Genomic DNA, 14,125 nt, shown 5'->3' on the forward strand with positions numbered 1-14,125 from the left:
ACGTTTTCGGTGAACAATATTACAATGCAATTACATAATAAACGTGGTTCCTCTTTAGGAAATCGCCGCGAAGATTAACCTGTAGAATTCTTTCCGTGCTGCGAGAGGAAAAAGGCAATAGTGTCCTCGAAAATACAGAGAGGAAGTTATGAGAGAAGCAAGGGAAATCACCCACATAGATCAAAGTACATTCGGCCACTGCCGGATATTTTGTTTCATCGGGAGAAGGAGATCACGCGCGAGACAAGATCCACGATCGTGAAAGTAACATTTTTGCGGCTGCGAATCTTCGGCAATATTGCTGCAAGCCGAGACATACATTGGTGGCTCGCGCTCAAAAGAAGAGCCATCGATCACGGATAAATTATTTCTCTGGGGTGGCGAACGCGCCGCGCAAGATGCACGAGAATCCTTCTGCGAGATACTGGAAAGTGCATTAATACGATCGAACATTTCCGATATTCGAACAGTCTGATGTGAAATGTAAATCACGATAAAATTTCAGACTCGTCCAATTTCGATGTATAAAACTTCGGAATTAGTTATTTCAAAGTTCAATAAAAGTAACTCCTATCACTTCTATGTGATATGATTATTATTTCTATTACTTTTAAATTTTATTTATTATTACTAGACTGTAGTGTAAGATTTTACTTAATTACTAGTAGGATTAGACTTAATTACTAGTATGGTTAGACATAATTACTAGTAAAATTAGATTTAATTACTAGTAAAATTAGACTTAATTACTAGATTATCAAATATATTAGATAAATATATAAAAAATTAAACACTACTGACATAAGCATCGTTTGTAGCTTTTATTTGGTATAGCAATCATTTTGCAATATTTCGCTGTAATTATATCGTAAAGATATAAAATAAAGATCTTAAAACAGTAAATCAATAAAAGCACCGATATATTTCCTCTCCACTTTCTTAAAATTTTGTAACAAACAGATGCACCTTTGTTTGATTACCGTCTCTTGCAATAGACACTGACAACATCCATTTTGTGAAAAAAAATCGGCAATCTGTTCACGACAGAATGGGAACAAAAGAATAACGTACCAGTCGTAAAGCCGACATCGATCTTGAAGCCTCGAAATATATAAATCCGATACAAAAGCGGTCGCAAAATGTTTCGCATGGAATTTCACAGATTTCGTTCGCGTCGCGAAAAATCAAAGGAAATAATTTGGCGCGCGGTAGTGATAAACAGAGCAGCCTCTATCAAATTTCGCGCACCGTTATGTTTACGGTTAATAGATAAAAGGAGCGCGCGCTTGCTCTTTGACGATGTCAACGGACGCAGAAAAATCCACCGTGGAACGGCAACGCAAACTTTCGGGATAACCTAATAAATTCCCCGGCAGTTTGCTCGAAGGAATGAAACACCGTATTGATCTACCCACCGCGTGGGGTACGCGACGAGTTAAGGGTTAATCAATTTTCGAGTTACGACGTAGTAACGCGGCCTGTCGACTATGTCAGAAACACAGCATTATCCGTTTCGGTAATTGGCACGGCACACGTGGTCCTGTGTACTGTTAGGGACTCGCCTTCAGTTTCGCCGTCGGAAACGTTTCCGAAGTTTCGACAACGAAACTAACGGACAAATCAATTTCAAATAATTAAGTTGTCGAGAAAAACGACGACAGACTGATTTAGTGTATCTGTTGCATTTCAAGCTTCTAAGATTATGCCTTAACATTTTTTTCGAATGTCGCATGGCCTTATAAAATTAAATATAGTCAAACGTTTGAAAATGTTTGGTTTAAATATTTTTCACAATTGAACGTCCTCTAAATTTTTAATCCTTCTCTCGAATTTTACGAGATCTAAAATTCGATGTGCTAAAATATTTAGAAATGTTTAACAACCCGGAGCATTCTTTATATCTAAATATTCTCCCAATATTCCCCAAAACTTCCTCTCGAATTTTAGATAATCTTAAAAAGTTTCGCGTTCTAAAATATTTGCAAAAGTTTAAAAAAGCTTCGTAAGAAGTTCGTTACGTTTATATGTTCTCTAAATTTTTCATCTTCCCCTCGAATTTTGTACAATCTTAAAAAGATTCTACAATGTTCGAAAAAGTTTAAATTGAAATTTATATGATCTAGAATCATACTTATGTTAAAAACGTTTGAATGAATTTCGTTGTTCGAGATTACACTTTAATAAAATGGCGGGAAACTAGACGTAAACTCAGTCATACCTATGAAACGGGACGCGTCGGTCAGTTTTAGAACTCGATCGGTTTACTGTTAAACAACGAATAACCCGTTTCCCTTTGAAACGTGATTGGCCGGTGTCGGTGACACCGTGCAATATAGACGAGAAGCCGAAGTTGTCGACCACTTATTTATTGTACATCGGGGGCAATGGTGCGGTTCGTGGAATATGTTCAGGCAATTAGCCTATAGTTCCGACGGAAGAAATAAGTAGGGCGAGAGAGAGAGAGAGAGAGACTACCGTCAAAGATGGACAAGTCGGATAAATAGCACGGCCGCCTTCTAATCAGTTCATTCGGCTAAACTACTTGAAAACTTGTTCGACTCCCCTGATTCACAGGAATTTTTCTCTTGGGTATTTCTTGGCTAAATAGATCGCCCGAGCACGTCACCGCCGATTGGCCGAGATATTTATTTGCCCGCCAACTTTCTTAACATCGTCGCTTTATTTTACCATTAACCCTTTGCGGACGAGAGGCGGCGTTTCGCTTGGCACGACGAGATTTATTTTAACATAATTTATATATAAATTATATAATTGTGTATAAATGCATATAATCGTATATAAATTATATTTGCGTTATATACGAATTAAAATAAATTGTATCAAAGACACACGTCGCATCAGAGAAAATCGCCTCGTCCTCAATTGGTCGAAAAAGTCGTCGTCCACTAAGGGTTAATCTACGAACTTATATTTTGCCAAGCGCGCGTTCATTTACCAACAAACTTCCCCGCGAGATATTGCACGTTGAAGCACGGTATATTAGACGGTAACGCGCAAAACATTGATTCCATCGGAAATTTTCGGAAACTCGTTTATATGAAACTTCGATATTCATGTTCGCAGCACGTAACACGTTGAAAAAGTAAAAATATATGTTTCCCGTTAGCCAGAACAGGTACGCGTCAATAATCGTTATTTCGACGGACGAAACAACAGCCTCGAAGGTAACAATTTACAACCGTCATCAATTTCGCACGTGGTATGTTCATTTCGGTACAAGTAATGCGTGGCTCTGCATTTCGTTTGTAATGTGTTCCTCGCATCATTTCGCGATATAATGCTTCGGAATATAAAAATTAAATAAAACATTATTTCTGATGTGCTTGTTAACTAAAGACACAGTTTAACGATTCACCTGCCCATTAAATCCTTGCAGAACGATTTAGGCTTGTGACTAAGATTTCATACATAATTACATCATTTCTTTACCCAGAAAATAAATCTAAAAACACCAGAAATAAAAATTGTTTAATGATACTGGAGAAATAGATCAAAGAAGTATTAATCAGCATAATTGCTAAAAGTAATGATCGCGAAAATATTCGTAATATTTTCCTAATAATATTTTCAGTTAATTGACTTTTTAGTCAATGATTAAACGGTATACACCACGTCTGCAAATAACACGTTTGCAGTAAAATTATTATGAAGTAATTTCGTGTTGCATTATCGCATAGAAAAAGATTCTTTATATTTCTCTTAATATAGCACCATAATTGAAAATTTTATTAATAAGCTTTCGTTGTACGGCACAATCAAGTTACATGCATCGCTACGTCGATATTCGTCCTCAAAGGGTTAATACGATTCTCGATAACTATTCTATATGAAAAGACAGCGAGAAAGCCTCCCTTTACAGTAATTCTAAAATAATATCGCGAGTCAAGTCACGCAAAAGGATTATATATTTCGTTACGGGGCAACGAAATTAATGCTCGTTACACAGAGCTCGCAAATTTGTCGGTTCAGGGTTCGAACAAATGAAGTAGAAACGCGTTGACTTCGGAAAGACCGAGTTATCGCGGATACCAATCTCTATTGTATGTGCCTAACTATACATACCTATACCAGACTCGCGGCGTTATACTTTGCCGGGTAGATTGAACCGTCCACGGGGATCACTTGTATCCCTCTTTAACAACCGAATTGTAAAACAGGTGCGCGAGCTCACAATTTTATCGTAAACGTCGCATCCCGACGAAAGCGGATGACCAACCTCTTGCGCGAATAGTGTTTCGATTGAATTCCTTGTCGCATATAAATTAGTTAACCCTTTATGGACCGAATTCTTATCTTAAATATCTGTCTGCAGACAACCTGCAAGACATTTATTTTGATATTTCAGGTTGACGGTGTTGTCAACCGTCATTAATATTGTTACTGGTTATATTAGAGACTTTATATAATTACGGTGTATACGACATTTTGTGAAAAAACTAAAATTAATTGGTAGAGTGTCAATATATTAGCATGCGATCTGAAAGTTACACGGGCTCATAGAAGATTAAACTGACAAAGATTTTTAAAGCATAATCCGCCTTATTTGAATGTTAATCATTTATTTTTGTGCAAAATAAAATTCTCTTGTTGACCATTTTTAATGCACGACAATGTCTTCCACATTTGTTTTGATTAACATTTATTTTATGGTAGTAATTTCTGTGATAGAAAGAAGCAATTTTGGTTTGTTTGATACGTTGATTTATTTCTACTCGTGAACATTAATAACAGCAGAATTAAATTTTGCTACGGTTTAGAAGAAATTAATAATAATTACATTATTATATTAAAATTATATTAGTATAATTATATTAGATAATAGTCCGAGCGGTTAGAGATCAATGTAAATAATACAGTGAGCCACAAACATAATTTGATATAAAATAATTTACCTAAAATTCTACCAAGTATTTAATTTCTTTAAATCCTTTTTAGATATCAAAAGCGCTAGAATACTATACAATATCTAAAAATTTGACATCTTTAAGTCGTTCGTTCTAATATCAAATAAAAGAGTTAGAAACTAAAATTTTCATATCTCTGTTCTTTCAATTTGTTGTTTGCAATATAGACTCAGAAATTAGTCCGTCATTCCACAAAAATTGAAATCGCTCGGCTCGATAACAAAGAAGTTATTTCGCTTTAGAAATTCCCCGCATACATTCGCAGCTTGCCGTACGTACGATAAATATAAATTTCCATTTTCACTTGGAAAATTGTTAAGGACAAGCAGCAGAAAGCGAATGACAAACAATTCCCGCTCGAGCAGTCAATTAACTCCCGTAGTTGGCGGAACAGCGGTGGGAAGGAGGGAGGTGGAGGGGGGCGGCGGCGGTGGCATAACTGAATATTTAAATTTCAAAAATCGAGGCGGAACACGACAATCGAGTTTGCATCGGTAAAGAATTTTTTTTCCTTAGCGTATAACGAGAATTCAGCGAAACTGGAAATGCTCGTTGCCGCGTGAAACGATTGATTCGATTCAAGTAATTGATTGTTTCTAACGAGAGCGGAACGAATTTGCGAAACGGCCGGCCCTCCCGGCGCGCGCTTGTAAATCAATTTCCACGAATTATATTCGACGAAATAAAAATATCCCGCTTTGAAGTTCCCGCGTCGCTGGATCAAACAATTTCCCCGTTGCGAGCCGTTAAAAAAATGTAAACCCGTGCCATTCGATTTCGAGTCGAACGCTATTACCGTGATTTATTTCAATGAAATGTTCCAAAAAAACAACGAGACAAAAATATCAGCTGAAGACCGGCGAATTTTCATTTACCTTTCGATGGAACGAGTCCATTGAATGAGCGTCGACGTTCGCTTTTATCCCAGTTTTGCCGGAAATTCTATTCGAAAATTTATTTGAAAAACTGTATTTGAAAAACTGTATTTGGAAAACTGTATTTGAAAACTGCATTCGAGGGATTTAGAGTTTACGGGAACGCAAGACGGGTCGCATTGTTTCATTGTCCTGTTGCTCGGTCGAATCTAATGTTCCCCCTTTTATTTCGCAAGACCGTGGTCTAAAAGTGTAAACTACGGAGCTGTACAATTCGTAAAAAGACACGCTAAAGCAGAATATTAAATGCAAGAATTGTCTACACGTGTAAATTAAAATAGACAAATGTTTGCCTTTATTCGACCATACATGTCTTACGAGCTTGAGAATTCACTTTCGTACAAATCTATTGAGGATACCACACTATCATTGAATCTATAAGACGTAAGAGCTTTATGAAAACTATAATAAAATTGCCACAATAAATATTGCAATAATAAAAATGCTTGACTTCTCGGTTCTTATGTCTTAACGATGTAGATGTTCGCATTCTTCAATTGTTTTAATTTATGGACTAAAAAAGTATAAAAGTATAAAAGTATATATTCTTACAGTAAATAAAAATTTAAAAAAGAATCGAATTATCTTAATTCATTGAGAGAAGTACGCTATTATGTTCAACAGTATATTTATGACACTGAAAATTCTAAAGAAAACTAGACCAAGATTTTAACAAGATATCAAGCACGTTATTTTCTGTTGTTTTATATTCTCGCTTCAGAAAGTCTCGATCTCGCATTGAAAATGCATTGAATTTCTAGTCTGGACATTGTCCTAGATTTTCGAGACAAGATACTAAGTTGTCCYGCTTGTCACCAGCATGTCAGATAAATAAAAGAAACCTATTCGAGCGTCATAAAAACCATACTGCAGCGACAAGGATTATCCAAAGATTTCAGACTGAATTGAGAAAAGAATCGCGGCGACATTCGTTAACAAGGGATCCTCTGGAAGCGTGGAAGCGATTAAAATGGTCACAGGAACAATAACAGATCGTCTACTCAGCGTCTAGACATCGATCGTGCTACCTTGCTAGGATTGGATCGCCGGTAGCGAGCCCCAGGGGCATAAATAATCCAGAAAGCGGAATAATTTCACGTTGAATCCGAATCCGAGATCGATCACGCCTACTCCTACGGACGATCTAACCCAGTTTCACCTCCAAGGCGTGTACATACAAGTTTTTCCGCGGAACAGAAGCAGCTCGATAAAAACACCGATTTTACACCTCTTTTCACTTATCTGCGCGGCTCGCGACGTTCGATCCTACGGATACGAGCCGAATTCAGGATTTCGCACCAACTGCGACTCGCCCGCGGCAATTTTATTCGTTTTAATCTCTGAAATTCTAATTTTTGAAATTTTAATCTCTGGAAATTCTAATTTTTGAAATTTTAATTTCTGGAAATTCTAATTTCAGAAATTTTAATTTCTGGAAATTCTAATTTTTGAAATTTTAATTTCTGGAAATTCTAATTTTTGAAATTTTAATTTCTGGAAATTCCAATTTCTGAAATTTTAATTTCTGGAAATTCTAATTTTTGAAATTTTAATTTCTGGAAATTCTAATTTTTGAAATTTTATTTTCTAAAATTCTAATTTTGAAATTCTAATTTCCGAAATTTTAATTTCTGAAATCGCTGAAATCCAGAATCGCGAATCTACGAAGCTTCGGTTGATTTTTCTATAATAATTCGCTCTATAGCAGCCATGAATTTTTGTGTTATTGTTAGAAGAAAGTCTTTGAAAGCAGGATCAATTTTCCTCTCGATCTGATTTTTATCGAATAACCTACGGCTATGGAAAGCATAAATATTCTCAATCCAGTGATTGTGTATAGTAATCGTAACGTTACAATTAATTTACACAACTTTATCGCAAGAGATGTGGACGCAAGTGAACTTTAGCTTACGATCCCGAATTCTATATAGCAGCATGATCAATAGTAATCCCTTGATGAAGAAACTTTCAACGCCGAAACGCACCATCAACTTAAAGCCCGTAGTCACGGTAACGTCGATTTGGTCGACCAGAAAGTCAATCAAATTCAGAAATAATATAAAAATCGTATCGATACCCGTCAAGGTTTTTGCTTCGTTATACATCTCACTATTTGCATACGACATGATTGCATAAAATCCGCTGCCGAATGATGGCTTCGTATCAACGGATTTGCAAGTAAATGGATTCGCAATTTTATGATCTAATGAAACTTTTGATCGAGTTTTCGAGCTTCCCGAAATTGGTAATACATTTCTTTTTTTCTCGCGGTTATTATCCGCCGGGATAGATCTTCGTACCAATTCTGTCTTCGAAGAGCGTCTATGAATTCTAATCATAATATTTATATTATTTTAGTCATAACATCATGGAAACGTCAGGCGGTTTGACTAGCTGACGTAAGCGCAAATTGGTATGTAAGCACAGACTGAAGAAAAACATACGGAAGTGCAGAATCTAAAGTAACGAAGTTGCATCTCAACTGGAGTACTCTATTTTTATGCATTACATGACCCACATGTACATTCGCTTGTAGTCCTGCACACGTGCCGCGGGATAATAACTGGTAAGAAGTATTAACATTCCCTTTATCAACCTGAATGAATACCGTATGCTAATCTGCTTATCATGGTACGTACTTTACGAAGTTATGACAAAAATGAGCAGACTGGAAAACAGTGAGTAACACTGTAAGAAGAACTTAGAATTTCGATTCTATTATTTTAAATCCTTTAAAATCATTTAAAACAAAAACAAGTATCTGTACAGTCCTGGTTCATCGAAATTGATTTACATTTTCATTTTCATAAAGATCTAGGTTATCAACTATGATAATGAAATTCTAACTCCTGATTCTGGCACCTGAATTCTCCGAAATATTCTCGAAACTCACAATAGAAAATATATGAAATTGTTGTATATAATTTCTTACGATCAGAACTCGAGGACAGCGTGGCTACGACTAACTTTTATTCCTTCGTCTATAATGTATACTAACAATACACAGAGGGCACCCGCGTAGAGCGTCCCTTACAGATAAATAGTGAGGTAAAAAAATATAAACTTTATAGAAACTCCTCATATAACTATCTTGTCACTACGATCACTTATTACTAAATCGTTCGTATCTGAATCGTTAACTCCAATAAATGTAATTTTAGGTTAATAATATAATTTAAATTATAAAACATAATGCACTAAAATATAATTTTAAAGAATCTCGTCTCGCATAGTTTTCTGTCTCGGTTTGTTGCTTCCCGGCCGCAAAAGTGTCGTACTACAGATGGGGGGCAATAAGAACGTTCGAATCGAATCGTGTTGGCACAACAGAGTCGAAGAACTTCGAGGATCGATCATGCTTGAACCGGATCCGAAAATAAATCGAAACGAGCGTGAAAGAAGTTTTCGTTTCTTGGGAACTTCGGACGTGTTCGAGGCCCATTCAGAAGGTGCGTGCCGGTGAATTCTATTTACGTAAATTCTGATCGATCTGACACTTTCTGCCGGCCGTGCACGTGAATGGGAACAGTTTCTAATTCGAACGTTTGAGCGACCCCCCCAGTGTTCCAGACATTCTACGCTTTTCGACGCAATTAGGGAGTTGCGTTTCAGGATGATTTGCGGGAGACATCTACAATTTACAAACCATTACGAGCTGTTCCTGTCAACGTGGACCGGTGCCGTAAATTTCTCCAAATTCATTATCTTAATTACGTACGCTTCGATCGCGCCAAAAATTTCCTTTAGCGGGTCTTTGTTAATTAATTACTTGAAGATCTTCCGGGCGTTTCGAATAAAACTTTGGGATACTGGATTGTTCGCAAAGTAATTTCGTTTAATTTAACAACCAGCTTCGTCAGTTTTTTAACTAGCCAACTTTATACCAAACCGTATTGTTGTTGTATATTTTGTTCGTTTCATATTATGCGATTAATTATTTTTAAATTTTTGTTTATCTTATTTGTGATTTCCCAATTTTTATCAATTTTATTCAATATGTATTACTACTTTGTCTTACATCATTTCGTCATTGGAAATTCACGTGCAGGTAAAACTCCAGCTCTTTATTAACAAAATATCAAATCAGTTGTTTTCGAAAAACGAAATTACTTTCGAACAATCAAGAGAGGTTACATGTTGCGATCAAAATTTCTATTTCAGCCTCTGCACATAAAATATGCTTTATTCTCTATAGATCGATAAGCATAATCACAAAATACGATCTTCGCGTGTTTATTACACAGCCGCAGATTTCTATTAAAAATAAAAATTATTCGTCAATTGCACGGAACAATAGCTACGTAAAACTGTATTTCTTCTTTTAATAATATTAATAGATATTACTAAATCCTCTATTTATTCCTATTGTTTTACACTTCATCGATCCATTTGTCATCATAAATACTTAAAGATACGTAGTCTGTTTATTAATTCAGAATATTCTATAGATTACTACTTTCCGATTGATGATGTTAGCGGAAACGTGTAAAGAATTTAATTATATTTGTCAGCGGCTTTGAAGTGATCAGCGGAGATGCTAATATCGTAGAAGTGAGATCCATGGAATCAAGAAACTACCGCCTAGCGAAACGACAATCTCTGACGGCGTTCATTTTAAATCCTTGCGTGACACTGAGAACAAAAGAAGGAAAAGGAAGACCGTGAATTTATTGGAAGACTCGAGTGGTCTGCTCGAAGCAATCAGAATGTTCCCTTTGAAGTCGGCTCGGAAGACTACGCCGGGGCGCACCGGCAGTGAAAGAAATACCTATCGCAACTTCGAAATGAATTTTGAATATCGGAATCTAATCGAGATTCGGAACAATGTTTGCAAACCCGGAACGAGATTTGCTCTTCCGACTTTTCCGACACTTGGCGATTCAACATCAAAATGATAGATTTCTTCTTCACGTAGAACAACGTTAATCAAATCCCTAACTATTTAAACGTATAAACAATATAGAAGTTGCATTAACCCCTTACCGTACTTTAACGAGTCCGACTCGAGATGTATATTACTAGTAATAAATAATTAAATATGAATGTTATTCTGTTCTTTAAAATTGGAACCAAATATAATCTCTTCTAATCCCTTGTTATTAATGTTTAAGTATACAAGTAAATTCAGGCACGGAATAGACATTAATATTCTGTCCCTTCTAAGAAATTGTACCAATTAAAAAATTCCTAATTGCAGCGACTATGAAGAAAATGGTACGCCAAGGGGTTAAAGAACGCAAAATATCGTTCTCGTATAACAAAGTCAAAACTTCCTGCACTTACAAAATTCTTGGCACTAATAAATGTCGCATCGTACGCATCGCGTGAAAACAAGATGCATATGGCTGATAGCGCGTAAACAACTTTCCATTCAATACGTTCCCAAAGACTTGTAACTCCTTTGACGTCGCACGGTTGCAAACAATTCTTCATTTTTTCAAGCAGACCGTCCCGCGTGACGCTTCCAACTACTTTCTCCGGGTGCGTCTCATTCAGAAGGATCCCGCTAAAGATTAGAACCGATATAGATGCTACATTCCATTCAGAACACGTCGAACTTAAAGTGGAAATGCCTCCGATTCGATAAAATTCAAACTTCGAATATGTTTCCACTAAAACAGCGTTTGCGGAACTCCGACGATCACAGTTCTCAAACGGGAACTTCTCAGCGCGCGATTCATTCGAAAGGATCTCGCTAAAGATTACAACCGATATAGATGGTTTCACTTTCATTCAGAACACGTTGAACCTAAACTAAAAATACAAAAAGATCGAGATAATCCCGATTTCGAATGGTTTGTACCAAAATATTTACGGAGCTCGAACAATCAAAGTTCGCAAACAGTTATCGCGAGAAGCGAGCAGAAAATTAGATAGCGAAGGCAACGTATTAGACACGAGCCTAAATAAAACAACGCGTTCGCCGCGCACCAGATTTAAAAGCGCCGCAGGCCGACTCGGCTTTCCGATAAGAAAATAACACGAGCCGAAAAATCTGTCGCGAAACCGCCGCACTGTTTGCGGACCAAAGACGATCGAGGCCCGGCGGGGTCGATCGGTGCCGAACCCTGCGGCAACGAAAGAGAAAACAAAACAACGAAAGGGATCGACATACCACCTGAAGATCTCCTGGCGCGATCAATCTTCACACAAACATAGCGTCCGGTTCGCGTTCACTCGGCCGCCGGGTCACTAAACATCGGCCAACCAGTACTGGCGGGTTGCAACATATAGAAACAAAAAAAGCGTCGCAGGACTCGTCGAACGGAGCCTACATCTCTTGTTTTTGGTGACGTTGCAGCCTTGGCGCAGAGCTCGGTCAGCGAAGAGGCCGTTTAACTAAAAGAGCATCGAACTGTTCGCGGAGGCCGAACAACCGGGGACGAAAGGTGAGAGATCCGGTCGAGAGTGGCCGACGATTGCACTGTCAACGTGTCGGTGGATCGCGACGGGGGTTGGTTCTCGCGGCGGCGGCGACGGCGACGACGGCGACCAGGTTGAACACGGCAACATAATCAGAGGAAAACGTATTGTCGGAGAACCGGGACGGAGCGCGAGCGCCTCCTTTCGCACCGAGAACCCGTCGAAGACTGCTCTCTCTCGAAAGTGGGAGGCTCTTTTTCGAAAGCATCGTTTTCTCGGCGGTGGTGGCGAGGCTTCCGGACACGAGTAACCGGGCATGCGTGCCACGGGCCGGCCGATCAACGCACTGTGCACAGGGTGTGCCAACAAATGCGCGAGAGACGCCGGGGCCACGATCGAGAACAGGTCCTTCGACCCTCTAGTCGCGGGGCGACCACGATCGAAAACGGGACACGCGCCGCCGCGACCCTTCGCGATCACTATGCCGCCGCGAAAAATCACCGGGTCGTGCAACTGTAAGCCGTCGGAGAACATTGCCATCCGCCCGCTTACGCTTCTGCAATTTCGAGCGGCACGGGAACGTCGCGTTAGAGCCGAAGAACTACAGATCGTGGCAGGGGTGGTGGTCGCTAATCGAGTAGCCGACACCTCTCGTGAATATTGCTTTCTCGGAGCTTTTTGTGAGATTTATTTATTGCCGTAATCTCTTCTATGTTGATCGCAGTCGTTGACATAATATATATGTCGACCCTTTCAACCCTTTACGGAGTTTTCAAAACGCTAAGAGTATTTATCACAGAAAACTGGATTAGGGTAGTATAACCGGTTACTAAAAATCGAGTGCTTATATTTTTAATTCTTTTATTTTAATTATTTTCTAATCAAATTTAATATGATTATTAAATATAAAGTTAACCATGCCGGAAAAGAAACCAGAGCCACAGTAATAAGTCACCCTATAGTAACCGGTTCTATATTCTACGTATCAAAGATTTCAGTACTGGTAAAGACATAAAACATATCCTGATCTTTTATTACACATATGACCAGATTATAGAGAATATTTTATTATTCACGGTACAATTTGGGTTAGGTAGATTCTACGGCTGGAAATGAAACGAAAATCAAGGATAATGAAATTATGAGGGAGGCTTCGTTTTCGAGGAAATTAAATTTAAATATCAGTCGAATATATGCATTTTGAACAGTATCATAATTGAAGAGTATAAACTAAATTCAACGAAAAATACACTGATTATTTTAGTATCCTGTGGCGAATGTATTCTTGAAAATAATCGTATTTAGTAATTTATAATGGAAGGGTCCAGAAGTAATCCTATATTCGACTGACATTTGTATATAATTTTCTCAATAACGAAGCCTCTGATGCAATTTTTTTATTCTTAATTTTCATCTAATTTCCAGCTATACAATCTATCTAAACTAATTTATATTACGATTTATAAATGTTTATAATTCGTATGAACTGTATAAATATTTCTATAACAATTATCTCCTGATTTCCCTTAATTATCCAACTTATATGAATTTTTGAAAAAGATATCTTATTTTAAAAAAAAATTTAATACCTCGAAGTCACGAAAAATTGGCCCTGGACAATATTTTTGCCTGTCATAATATTTGTTCCCTCGAACTAATAATTTTCCATTTTTTGTAACATTTTTTCGTATCGCGAAAACTAAGCGAATTATTCAGGGTAGTCAAGCTAGACGGGTCACCCTATATATGAAGTTGTCTTGTTCTCTTCTTTTTAATACTTTTAAAACCGAGAACTGAACGAGCTCTTTTTTAATTTCTGACCCCTTTTCTGTCTTTGTAATCAAAGGGTTAGAAGACTAAATTTAAAGAAGGGTCTACTTCCGTCATCAATAATTTAAAGAG

At 37.6% G+C, this 14,125-nt stretch overlaps 1 protein-coding gene across 4 annotated transcripts in view; it reads right to left on the reverse strand.

Moving 5' to 3' along the window:
* LOC144478441 (multiple PDZ domain protein) overlaps positions 1 to 14,125 on the reverse strand; it is a 186,037-nt gene that overhangs the window by 169,445 nt on the left and 2,467 nt on the right. The gene's annotated exons all lie outside the window — the stretch shown is intronic.

This window comes from Augochlora pura, chromosome 2 (genome assembly GCF_028453695.1).
Source record: "Augochlora pura isolate Apur16 chromosome 2, APUR_v2.2.1, whole genome shotgun sequence".
NCBI classification, from domain to species: domain Eukaryota; kingdom Metazoa; phylum Arthropoda; class Insecta; order Hymenoptera; family Halictidae; genus Augochlora; species Augochlora pura.